At 41.5% G+C, this 12,699-nt stretch overlaps 1 protein-coding gene across 2 annotated transcripts in view; it reads right to left on the bottom strand.

Moving 5' to 3' along the window:
- Positions 1-12,699, bottom strand: part of RARB (retinoic acid receptor beta) — a 1,055,941-nt gene that overhangs the window by 906,328 nt on the left and 136,914 nt on the right. For both annotated transcript variants that reach the window (XM_082257327.1, XM_082257328.1), the window contains exon 2: positions 3,443-3,521. The gene's annotated coding sequence lies outside the window, so the exon portion shown is untranslated. The remainder of the gene's footprint in view (positions 1-3,442; positions 3,522-12,699) is intronic.

Genomic DNA, 12,699 nt, shown 5'->3' with positions numbered 1-12,699 from the left:
GTTTTACCTTTTCATATGAATCCCACCCCTCGCAGAAAGCCCTGCCAGTGGGACTACATATCCCATGATTACTTGCACCTGTCTTAAAATATGCATGTTGACATGTTTCATTCATTGGCAAACTCAATTATCCTCTGAGATACCAATCCTTACTTATACCTGTACATACAATGCTTATATAATGAATTCACAACTTACCCCAGGCTGCATTATTTTAATTTAATAAATGACCAACATAGAAAATGGTTTCAGGTTCCCGGAATCCTGAGCATCCATGTATTCCCTTCTGAGGTTTCTGTGAGCTATATATCATATATGTTGCTAGGCTTACACTCATTATAACTAGCTGGTATACTCCAGTCAGAAGGCTTCTTGGAACAATGTTGTTTGAATGCACAGGAGCTATTTTACGGCATATACAGACCACGCATAGCAACCACAGCAAAGTGATGAAGAATGGGAATTAAATAGGATTTCGAAAATGAGCCATGCACAGCAAATGTGTCACAGTTTGCCAATATGAAATAGGTGAACCCGGTCTTTAAACTGACACACTGTTGAATACACAGCATATTATAAAATAAGCTAGAGACCTGGATGCCATTTACTGTTCGGGGGGAAGCCACTCCATTTATGTGGGAAAGATAAAAATTATTAAAGAAATAAATGATAGCAGAGCACTGAATATTTAGATAGCAATTTGCATGCCTCTCATGCTCCAAAATGCAAAGTATTATCAGTTAAAACTCGTGTGCTGAGGTCCCCTTTGGCAATTCATCAAAGGAAAGTGGTGAGGAACCACAGGATCTGAACTGCTTTCTAGAGTTGGCAGTGTAATTAATAGCAAGCTGCATTCATCATTCGCAATCAATACCTGGGAGGCATCCCAGGCAGGGATGAGAAAACCTGCATAAGCTATCAGGGTAATAATTATGTGAATTCCAGGATATTATTTCACCATTCCGAACTTTATGCTCTAAGATTTTCACCTGAAGATTTGAGGTGCACTGGGCAAGGCATCTTAAACACTTGCTAATAAAGGGAAAAACTTTTCCCATTCTGATAGAAATAGATCACCTCAGAAAATAATTGCACTCAAGCGGCAGTGAGATTGCTTCAAGTTGCCGTGATTTAATATGAGTGAGAAGATAAATGCAAGGAGCAAGTCTGTAGCTTTGTCTTTGCAGTGAAGACAATATTTTAGTGCTGAAAAAAGTTAACCATTCAGGGAAAGAACAAAACAAATTATTAGTGTGTAGAATCTGTGAACTTCAGGCAAGCTGGAATCAATACATAGGAACTGCTTATATATTTATATGCGACCAGGCTCCTGATCCAGGCCCCCTGTCCAAAAGCATAGCCTGGTCTGTAACTTCTATTACACTGCATTGGTCTGGAATCCACCCTCTGCTATGACTGGATGGTGAAGGAGCAGTAAGCGATTTCTTGTGCAATGTAACAGGGTTCTGATTGGCTAAAGCCTCGTACACACGCTACGAATTTCCGCCGACCCGTCGTCCGTCTTTTGTCCAGAGTGCGTGTCCGTTGGTTGGAATGTGCTCTAGACTGCACACAAATTTTCCCGTACGACAGAATTCTACTTCAGAAGTGATGTCATGTGTTGGATTGCTTTATATGTGTTCTTTCTCTCTGAGCATGCCTAGTCTTGCTCATAAGATTTTTCCCAGTCGAAATCTGTACTAATGAGACGAAAATCGGACGTGTGTTGACGGAGGACAAAAATGTTATAGCCTGCACATCAGGATTTTGTCAGCCGAAAAGTCTGAGTCGGCTTTTGAAAACACCATACTAACAATCCGAAAATCGACAGATCGGTCGTCGGACGAATTTTCCCTTCCGAATTTCTTATCGTGTGTACGGAGCTTAAGACTTCTGTCCTTTGCCCCTTCATCCTCCAGTCTAAATGCTGCTTAGTGGATTTCAGGAGGCTGACTGCAGGACACATTTTAGAACTTATGCTAGTTGCAAAAATATAGTTAACTATTTTAAGTGATTACATAGCTTGAATACATTGTGGCAGCGTTTTCATATCTGTTTGGAGCTTAACAAATGTAACATTTATTGCGCATGAAGTGTAATGCTATTAGATTCCTACTAGATTATACACTCTCTGGAGCAGGGCCCTTGTAACCCTCTTGTATTGAATTGTATTGTAACTGTACTGTCTCCCTTTGCTATGTAAAGTTTCTAGTGGTAGTCGCTCAAAATCAGCAATAAGAATCCCACTTGGATCAAAAGATTGTTGTTTTATTGGTAGCAGAACATGGTATAGCCTGTTGGCTTTAACATGTTCTGCTACCAATAAAACGACAACCTTTTGATCCAAGTGGGATTCTTATTGCTGATTTTTGGCGCTCCTTTAACCGACTACCACTAAAAACTTTGGAAACGACCACTAGGCCCTTCAGGTAGCAGCCCAGACCCCTTAACAAGGGTCCACTGCCTTTTTTCATCCAGTGGGGCCAGATTGATTGGGAGTTAATTTCCCCAAGTGGCCCTCTCTCACCTACCACCCATCCACAGACCCTCTATTGAGCAGGTCAGTCCAGCGCAGCCATCAACTTTTCAAAATAACTTTTTTATGTAAAGGCACTATATACTGTAAATCCTTTATAATAATAAAAATAATTGCTTCGCGACTTTTATGTCTATACAGGCTCTAGGACTATTGCCCAATGGGGAATGATCAGGATCTACTTGTTGCTCTAGGGAAACAGAGCAGTGTCTATAGAATGCTGAGTCTATCTATACTTAAGGCAATTAAGAAAATATTCCAAAGATAAAGCTGCATTCTCTAGTTTGTTGAATGAAACTTTTTCTTATGTCATGTAAAGGAAAAAAAGTCCTTTGTGCATATGAACTTTTAGACCCTGTACTTGCTGAAAAACAGTGTCTGGCATGCTTTCCTTGTTCTTGAAAACTGCTCCCTGGCCCCCAATGCAATATACAGAAACACTGGGTTAAGCATCGGCTGCAGGCAATCTTAATATGAACTCTAACTGCAGCATCTGTCCACTTTTGATGCTGGAGTCCATTTACTTATGTAAATCACTCTCTCATGCACACCCCTACTGCGAGACTGTCTGATCTGGAAGAGTTGTAACACATACCCTGGATATGCTTATCTACCCAATATCTATGTCTAACTACCTTTTCAGCAATTCCGTATTCAGATGAAAAGCAATTACAGAGTATGCATTTTTATCTTGATCCTTCTGCCTAAGTTTAAGCAAGCCAGGTAACAAATTAAACCTCTTTGGCTTTCTGTATGGTTCAAGAGATATTACGATTCAAATACAAAAGAGACGAAATGTAGAGCCTGATAGCAGGCCAAGTTCCAAAGTGGAATTATCCTAAAATGTAAACATATAACACACAGATACAATATATGACAAAGATATAAATAGGCCAAAGGTAATACCTTATTTTAGAGGGCCAGTCTCAGCCTTTCTCGATCAGGACCAGCCATAACAATCTCTTCCACAGTATATGGAACTTTGCTGTATGCAAAAAACAAAACAAAAGACATTTATATTATTATACAGAATTTACTGTGTATAGCGCCAACAGTTTGTGCCCATGAAAAAATATCTGCTACTTCAGGTGACATGAAGTGAAACTCCAACTATCAGGTAGAAGTTTTCAGGCTTTCATTGGCGTCTCTGTATCTATTAGATAGCATTTCTCCTTACTTTCTCAGCAAGTGACAATGGTTTCATGAGAATAGGAACTAAGAGTAATGGGCCATGCACACTATAAGATTTTCTGAAGACTTTTTCCTTTAGATTTACCAAAACCATATAATATGAGGTCAAACCTAAACACTTTCAATTTGTATGCAATCTGGCAGGCCCTTGCACTACATAGAAAAGGTAAATCTGAAGGAAAAAGTCTTCAGAAAATCTTATAGTGTGTATGGCCCTTAAGGCTGGGATAACACTTGGAATGAATGCGGCTCACAGCAGGGGTCCGGTGTGCCCCTGGTCTCCGTTTCAGGGACGAATCAGGCCTGAATTTTTGGCTGAATTCGAACCTGAAACAGAGCCAAAGACAAACAGGACCCCTGTGCAATCTGCAGCCACAGGGGTGTGTGAACTGGCTCATGAGAGGCGGTCACAATCCCCTGTCATGCAAATTGGATGCAGGGAAACCCACATCAAATTTGCATGGGTGTGAACCCAGCCTTAATCCCTTCAACAGGAACACAACAGCAAAAACACTTCTTTGAGAAGACTGGGTGAAAGTTTTTTTTTTGTCTGTGCCCTCATATGAATTGTGCCCTCATACGAATTGTACCTTCACTTTTGTGTCTGTAGTCTGCTAATCTGGTAGTAGGAGAGCTATTGCCAAGTAAAACAACTGCAGACTTCTTGCTCACTCTTCCACAAAACCAGATGTAACAAAGTGCTAGAACTGAGAATATGACTGATGTTACAGCAAGGGTGTAAGCAGGTGCTCTCAGAGTGATCCCTGTGGTAAATGTTTTCTTGCATGTTCTATTCTTGCGGGTTTTGGTTATTTTGTCAAAAACCCCATATTCCAATGTAATATTTTTATACTGCTATTGGGGTTACCATGTGAACTGGTGGATCCTGAGGGGCAAGGGTTAATGCTGCTGGACAGGTTTTTTGAGTGCTGAGGGATGTAACTGCCATGCTGTTGCTCGACTGCCCCTTGTGGGATGCGTCAGGATTCCAAGAAGTATGGGATTACATGGACCTAAAGCCACTAGTTATGGATTTATACTGCCAAATATAGATTTTCTACAATTATTGGCTCTTCTTGCCTTGCTAAGGACTGTAATGGACTTTTATACCTAATTAAGGTAGAACTACCTCAAAGGGCATATGGGAAAGCCAAGGACACAACTAAAAGGGCATTTAGAGGACTTTGTACAGGACTGTGTGTCGAAGATGTCTTTTGAGAACTCTTCCTTTGTTACCCTCAACTACTTTAGTAAAAGAAATGTATTGTTAAGCCAATCTTCCTAGTCTGAATCCACTAAAGGGGTGCATGAATGGCGTACTCAAGAACAGGGCTTATTTAAAGGGGACTAGACAAGTTAGAGATTATACACTATAGAGGTCTAACAAGCAGAGAGGCTGCCCTAAGATGTCTACATTGCCATAGTAATGGCTACTATATTTGTGTCTAATGACTTATGCAACCAACCAGCCAGGAAGCTGGTGACTTCACATGCGAGATGGGGACTCTGGTAGTGAGGGGGTTGATGCTGGGCCTCTTTACTGGTGACCAGTTCCCCACATATCAGGATTGTCCTCGCAGCACATAGAACCAAGGGATCTAGCCTTGGAGTCACAAGTAATAAAGTGAGGCCTAGGGAGGAGAACAGGCATGGGTTTACAAGTAATGCCTTTCCTGTATTCAATGGCAATATATGGATCATAGTCACCAAGAATGGGGTGATGGGACTGCTGAGTGGGTGGCCCCTTTTCTAGTGACAACTTCCCCACATATCAGGATCTTCTTCCCAGCAGAGAGAACCTAGGGACCTAGCCTTGGAGTCACAAGTGATAAAGTGAGGCCTCGGCAGGAGAAAAAGCATGGGTTTCCGAGTAATGTTCTTCCTGTATCCAATAGCAACATACAGATCATAGTCACTGAGAATGAGGTGATGGGACTGCTAAGTGGGTGGAGACCAGTACAAGCTCCATGGTACGGGCTTAGAAATGCTGCACGCCTGGGGAGTTTTGCCACAGATTACAAAGAGTTGATAAGTGTGTTCTGTGGAGGAGTCTTGCTTTTAATCTAGAGCAGTGCCTTAATGCTAATTTCATGTGAAAGCAGCCTCGGCCCACCACTGGGGGCCCTAGCGCTTGCCATGGGGTCCCCGCACTTGGGTGCCAAGCCCTGTCAGCAGAGGAAGTAGACATAAAAAACAGGCAATACATTCTCACTGACCCCGTAAGGTGCTTTCTGAGTTCTGTTTGCAGAGAATTACAAAGAACTCAGATTAAGGCCAATAAAATGGATTTGCTGGCTTTAACAGAGTTGCAGCTTTTTCTGTACATAATTAGTAGCTCACTAGTTGGCTTCATTTGCTGCATGGAACTGCTATTTAAAGAATAAAAATACTTGTTTTATTCTTTTTTTGCGTCTCAATGCTGCTGATCTCTTGCAGCCACTCCCTGTGGAAAGCTGGGGTTCCTGATATTCACTACCAACATATACCAAAGACACAAACAATCTAAAGTTATTGGATATCCAAATAAAGCCCAATTTTATTTGCACAATTTATTAGCAGGGGATCAATGAAATTATGTACAATTCAGGACAGGAGCCAGCCTAGTAACGAAGGCCAAGAACACATTATTTCATTTAGAAAGGCTCAGCTGTCATGTGGCAACAATTATTTTTTTTAGGTACACTGCTTACCAGGCCCTATTGAGTGGTCAAGCCCTACTAATTATTGTCAACCATGTTTTAGGTTGTTAGTCTTGATAAGGAAGGTCATATTTATATTACATAATTTCACTAGGTACTGAATAATAAATTGGGTTGTGCAGTGACGAATAAACATCAAAAGAATGGTTGAAAATCCTTGTATGGTGTGTTCAGCAAAATGGGTCTGAGAGTCATGGTTTGAACTTGAACCTTGGAAAGCATAGTATGAATAGGCAGACGTTAGTTCTTCCAGGACAGGGATCTCCAAACTATGGCCCTCCAGTTGTCTGTGAATGTCAGGCTTTTACAATGCCTCATGGGATGTGAAGTTCCGTAACAGCTAGAGAGCTGTAGTTTGGAGATCCCTGTTCTAGGATATTAAACAAGAAATGTATTTTGAATGGCCAGTCAAAGAAACTTGCATGGTTTAGTAAAAATAAACCCATTGTAGGACTTTCTTAGTTTCCACGAGTCTCACAGCCATTGTTAAAGGAACTAGGTAGATTCCAGTTAGAGAGAAGCAAGCCCATAGTCATCCAAAATGTGATCTCTGATTCCATGAAGAGATGACTTGGGTGCTGTAAATAGGCGCAGTCAAGGACAGAACAGAGGAAAAAGAGAAAGGAGGATTTTGCCACTCACTGAATAACAAACTATCAGGCTATTATAGAGACATGTACAATATATTGGCATATGAAGCAAGCTTTATTGTGCATTCAGCTTGCATTTGACATTTGAGATTCCTCTGAAGTGCTTAAGTGTTGCTTCTGACCCCATTCTGCCCTGCGGGTAACCTCATTCCAATCTATATCAAACTTTGCATTGTCATGGTCCATGTACACAAGAGTATAACATTTTAATCTTAAAGCCTTAGGCCCCTTGGCTGTCTAGGTGCAGTAAATTGCCCTCAGAATTTCACTACCTGCAGCCTGTCAAACTCTATGGAAGGCTGCAACTGGACAGGGCTGAACACTGTATCGAATGTGTTCAAGATCTGGAATGCAGGTCTTTAACAGAATTTTACAGGCTTGTAGGCAGGTGCAGTCTACGTTCACCACTGCAGGTGGCGTTCAAACGCAGCACCTTTGCAGAGGAGAGGAATTCAGGAGGAACATGGTTCCTCTATGGTTTCCAGGGTCTTTGGGGAAGCTGTCTGATCGGATTATACGGCCCCATGTGACTCTAGCAGCCATCTTGGGTCAGGCAGAGCCTATTTAAGGCCCTGGCTCCCAGGCTTGGCATGCATTTTGCAAGTAGGTAGTTTAGGGACAGGTCACCTATCTAGCACGGACAGTGATTAGCAGCAGGAAGAGGTTCCTGATGAGCAGAAAAAGGATAGTGACACGCCACACTACTTGGAGACCTCCCTATTGGGTCCAGACTGGCCAGGCCACATTCTGCCCCTCAAGACAGACACTGTCAGCACATCTGAGACCTGCTTTACTACACATTGCTGTTACATCCAATGAATGTTCCTGCTCAGGTGCCTTCCTGCTGGGTCTGTTTTGAATTACTGGATTTCGCATTAATAAAAGTTCTGTTCTTTAAAACTAAAGTCTGTGTAATTACTACCGCCACACCACCCACAAGCAGGCCTGCACATTGAACCTATCCCTCCCAGACACAAATATGTTGGGAAGGACTCACTGCACCAAGATAACCCCATGTGCAAGGGGCCTTACAGTGACAATGACAGTGAAGACTGAAAACATGGTTACGCGTAAATACAATGTTTTTAAAAAATAAACGTATTAGCTATTTTACCGGGTGAGAAACAAATTAAATACATGTTTGTTTTATTATACTAAAACCATTTCACCATTTTTGGTGTTTTCTTCTCTGCTGCCACATTGTTCTAGAATTTACAACGCTTAAGGCAAAGGAAGGATATTCCAAGATTCTGCATGACTGAAGGTGGTCTAGACAGCAGTTTGACATGAAAGACTGAGGGAATCCCCACCAAGTTCAGAGATGAGAAGCTGGTGACTACAGGCTTGTTCCTCCCTGACATAGCAAGCCTATATAGCTCCTTAGACAACAGCAGTGAGAGAAGTGCATGCTGAGAAACCTCTGAAGTGGGTTTAATCCATATTTTCATAGTTCTGATATTCTTTTTTAGTTTGCAATAAATTTTATTGAGAATTCTGACACTGGTGTTTTGATATTATTCATATCAACATTATACTAAAGGGTTAATCTACACTATATTACCAATAGTATTGGGACACCTGCCTTTACACACACATGAAATTTAATGGCATCCCAGTCTTAAGCCCCGTACACACGCAACGATTATCGGCCGACCGATCGTCCGTCTTTTGTCCAGAGTGGTGTTTTGTTGGTTGGAATGTGCCTAGACTGCACACGAATTTTCTCGCCCAACAAAATTCTACTTCAGAAGTGATGTCATGTGTTGGTTTGCTTTCTTTGTGTTCTTTCTTCTCTGAGCATGCCCAGACTTGCTCATTAGATTTTTCCCTGTTGAAATCTGTACTGACTGCACGAAAATCGGCCGTGTTTTGACGGCGGACAAAAATGTTATAGCCTGCACACCAGATTTTTTTCGGCCGAAAAGTCGGAATTGGTTGTCGGAAACATCATACTAACAATCCGAAAATCGGCAGATCGGTCGTTGGACGAAAATTCCCGGCCAATTTTCGATGCGTGTGTGCGAGGCTTTAGTCTGTAGGGTTCAATATTGAGTTGGCCCACCCTTTGCAGCTATAACAGCTTCAACTCTCTTGGGAAGGCTGTCCACAAGGTTTAGGAGTGTGTCTATGGGAATGTTTGATCATTCTTCCAGAAGCGCATTTGTGAGGTCAGGCACTGATGTGGACAAGAAGGCCTGGTTCGCAGTCTCCAATCTAATTTAACGCAAAGGTGTTTTATCAGGTTGAGGTCAAAACTCTGTGCAGGCCAGTCAAGTTCCCAAACTCGCTCACCCATGTCTTTATGAACCTTGCTTTATGCACTGGTGCGCAGTCATGTTGGAACAGGAAGGGTCCATCCCCAAACTGTTCCCACAAAATTGGGGGCATGAAATTGTACAAAATGTTTTGGTATGACGACTCCTTAAGAGTTCCCTTCACTAGAACAAAGGGGCTAAACGCAATCCCTGAAAAACTACCCCACACCATAATCTCCCCTCATTCAAATGATTTGGACCAGTGCACAAAGCAAGGCCCATAAAGACATGGATGAGCGAGATTGGGGTGGGGGAGCTTGACTGGCCTGCACTGTCCTGCAGAGTCCTGACATCAACCCGATAGAACACCTTTGGGATAAATAAGAGTGGAGACTGCGAGCAAGGCCATCTCGTCCAACCTCACAAATGCGCTTCTGGAGGAATGGTCAAACATCCCCATTGACACACTCCTAAACCTTGTAGACAGCCTTCCCAGAAGAGTTGAAGCTGTTATAGCTGCAAAGTGTGGGCCAACTTAATATTGAACCCTACGGACTAAGACAGGGATGCCATTAAAGTTCATGTGCCTGTAAAGGCAGGTGTCCCAATACTTTTGGCAATATAGTGTATATACATTACAATGATTTTAACTATTTTGTTGCAGATTTCTACCTTTTGTTTTTCTGAAGATATCACTGAGTGTTTGTCTGTGTCCATGTGGTAAGGTAATCTAAGGAGTGGTTAAACACCTATCAATCAGCTGCTGCACCTGCAGGGCTCTAATGAGAAAAATTGCATGGTCTGCGCCTTTAGACGTGATTTCCTATTGGGAGTATCTCACCAAAATGACATTTTTGTTGCAGGGGATGTCAGAAATCTGACTTGTATCTTAGGCAGACTTCTGTGAAAATTGGTGAGCCAATCACACAAGCAGGAAATCATGTTTCTGGGGGTGTGGTCAGTACACATTCTGTGTACAGAACAGCTCCAGGTAGCCATATTGCATTGCATTTTATAGAAAATGACAGAGCTGCAGATTGAAAAGGAAAGGTCATTTTTAAAAACATTCAATTACAATATGATTTTTGTTGCAATTGTATATATTATATTATTCTTTTTTTTTTTTTTTGCTATTTTTTTCCCACGGGTTACCCTTTAAAGCTCAGAAATGGAGTGGAATAACCCTTTAAATCTCAGGACAATTGTAAATCTAGCCATATCCACCATCATAGACACTAAGGGGCTTATGTATGAAAAGTATGCTAACAACATTTCTTATTGCTTATAGCACCCATTTAGGCTCCATTCACACCTGAGTGCATCAATTTACTGGCATTTATGGGTGTTTTGTAAGCTTTTTTTGCAGCTTATTACAAGCTTTTTTTGAAGCATTTTAGAAGTGTATTACAAGCATTTTACAGCTTCAGGTGTTTTTGTTTAGCCAATCAAAAGCACTAAGGAGAGGGGAGAGGAAATTATGGGTGGAGAGCTGCTATTTGAGCATTTTGCAAGCATAATACGAGCATTTCTCTGCTCAAGTCAGGCGTTTCTATTGAAGTCTATGGGGCCAAAAACACTTGGAATGTGCCAAAAAGATGTACTTTTTTGAGCTTCAGTTGACAGAACGCTACTATGTGAACGGGTGCCATTGAAATGAATGGGATTTTGTTTGTTGGGCGTTTTAGAGCTTTCGCAGCTGAGCGTTTCACAAGCTGAAAATCGCACAGGTTTGAACGGAGCCGAATCCTCTGCACAACAAAAAGGATAGCTGAAAGAGGTATTCATGGGCAAAAACAAATGTTTTAGCTGGTACTTTTCGTACATAAACTCATTAAGAAAGTGCACAAGGTTTTAGACTCCGTATTTCTTCAATGGCTTCTTGGAGTTTATAATGATGGGAAGCACCTTGTTCCATTGAACCCTAAAGGGCACCTCCTGAAATAAAATGTTCACATTTTCACATGTTTGGGAAAGTCCATTTCATAATAGTGACAATAAAAAAGACAAAAGCAACAGCTGGACTTAGGCTACGTTCACATCTAGGCATTGCTATTTTTACAGGCATTTTACAGGTGTTTTTTAGGCATTTTTGTTGGGCGTTTTACAGGCATTTTTGCAGCATTTTTGTGCAGGCGTTTTTTGGTTGACAAGTGACCAATGAAAAAAATAAAAACGCCTGTAGTTTGCCAAAAAGATGCTCATGCGTTTTGCTTAAGGCGAGAGAATGCTCAGATGTGAATGGGGGCCATTGAAATGAGCTGAGGCTTACTGCAAAAAATCGCCCAAAAACGCCTAGATGTGAACAGAGCCTTAAAGGGTAACTCCACTTTTGTGGGTGAAAAAAAATAGCAAATAGAGAAAAAACAATCAAGCGTATACAATTGCGACACATCATCGCAATATATCATATTGTGATTGAATATTATTAAAAATTACCTTTCCTTTTCAATCTGCAGCTGTTGTATTTTTTGAAATTACAATGCAATATGGCTACCTGAAGCTGTTTTGTACCCAGAACATAATTTCCTGCTTGTGTGATTGGCTCACCAATTTTCCCAGAAGTCTGCCTAAGATACAAGTCAGATTTTTGGCATCCCCTGCAATAAAAATGTAATTTTTGGTGAGATACTCCCAATAGAAACATGTCTAAAGGGATGCAGGCCCAGCAGATTTCCTCATTAGAGCCCTGCAGCTGCCACAGCTGATAGATAATTATAAAACCACTCCCATTAGATCCACTCAGCACAAAGGAACAAACAGTGATTTCTTCAGAATAACAAAAGGTAGGAATCTGCAACAAAGTTTGTTAAAAACGTTGTAAGGGCCCTTTCACACGGGCGCTCCATATGTCCGCAAATCATCCTATTTTTTTGCAGATGATTTACGGACATAATGTAAGTCAATGGCATTGCGGATGTCAGCGGAATACCATCCGCTGACATCCGATTTTCTTTTTCTTTTTCCTCCGTTCAAAAAACATAAAGGAAGCAAAATCGGATGTCAGCGCTGTCATCCGCTGACATCCACAATGCCCATAGACTTACATTATGTCCGCATATCATCCGCAAACGGATGGGATGATATGCGGACATACGGAGCGGATGACACAAGTGTCATCTGCTCCGTGGAAAAAAAAAAAAGGACCGGAGCGAAGGCAAAAAACTGATCGCCCGTGTGAAAGAGCCCTTATGTACATAAATCACCCAGAGGGGAATGTTTTGTTTTCTCAGCGAAAGTGGAGTTACGCTTTAAAGTGGACCTTCTATGAAAATAAAAGGTCTGTTTTACTCACAGCTCCCACCCTCGAAATAAGAATTGCTTTAAAGCAGTTGAAAAAAAAAGGCTTATAAAAAAAAAGGAAAAAATAA

The sequence above is a fragment of the Pelophylax lessonae genome, assembly GCF_965119305.1.
Source record: "Pelophylax lessonae genome assembly, chromosome: 5".
NCBI lineage: Eukaryota > Metazoa > Chordata > Amphibia > Anura > Ranidae > Pelophylax > Pelophylax lessonae.
The sequence above is the reverse complement of the archived record's forward strand: the minus strand, read 5'-3'. Positions and strand labels throughout refer to the sequence as shown.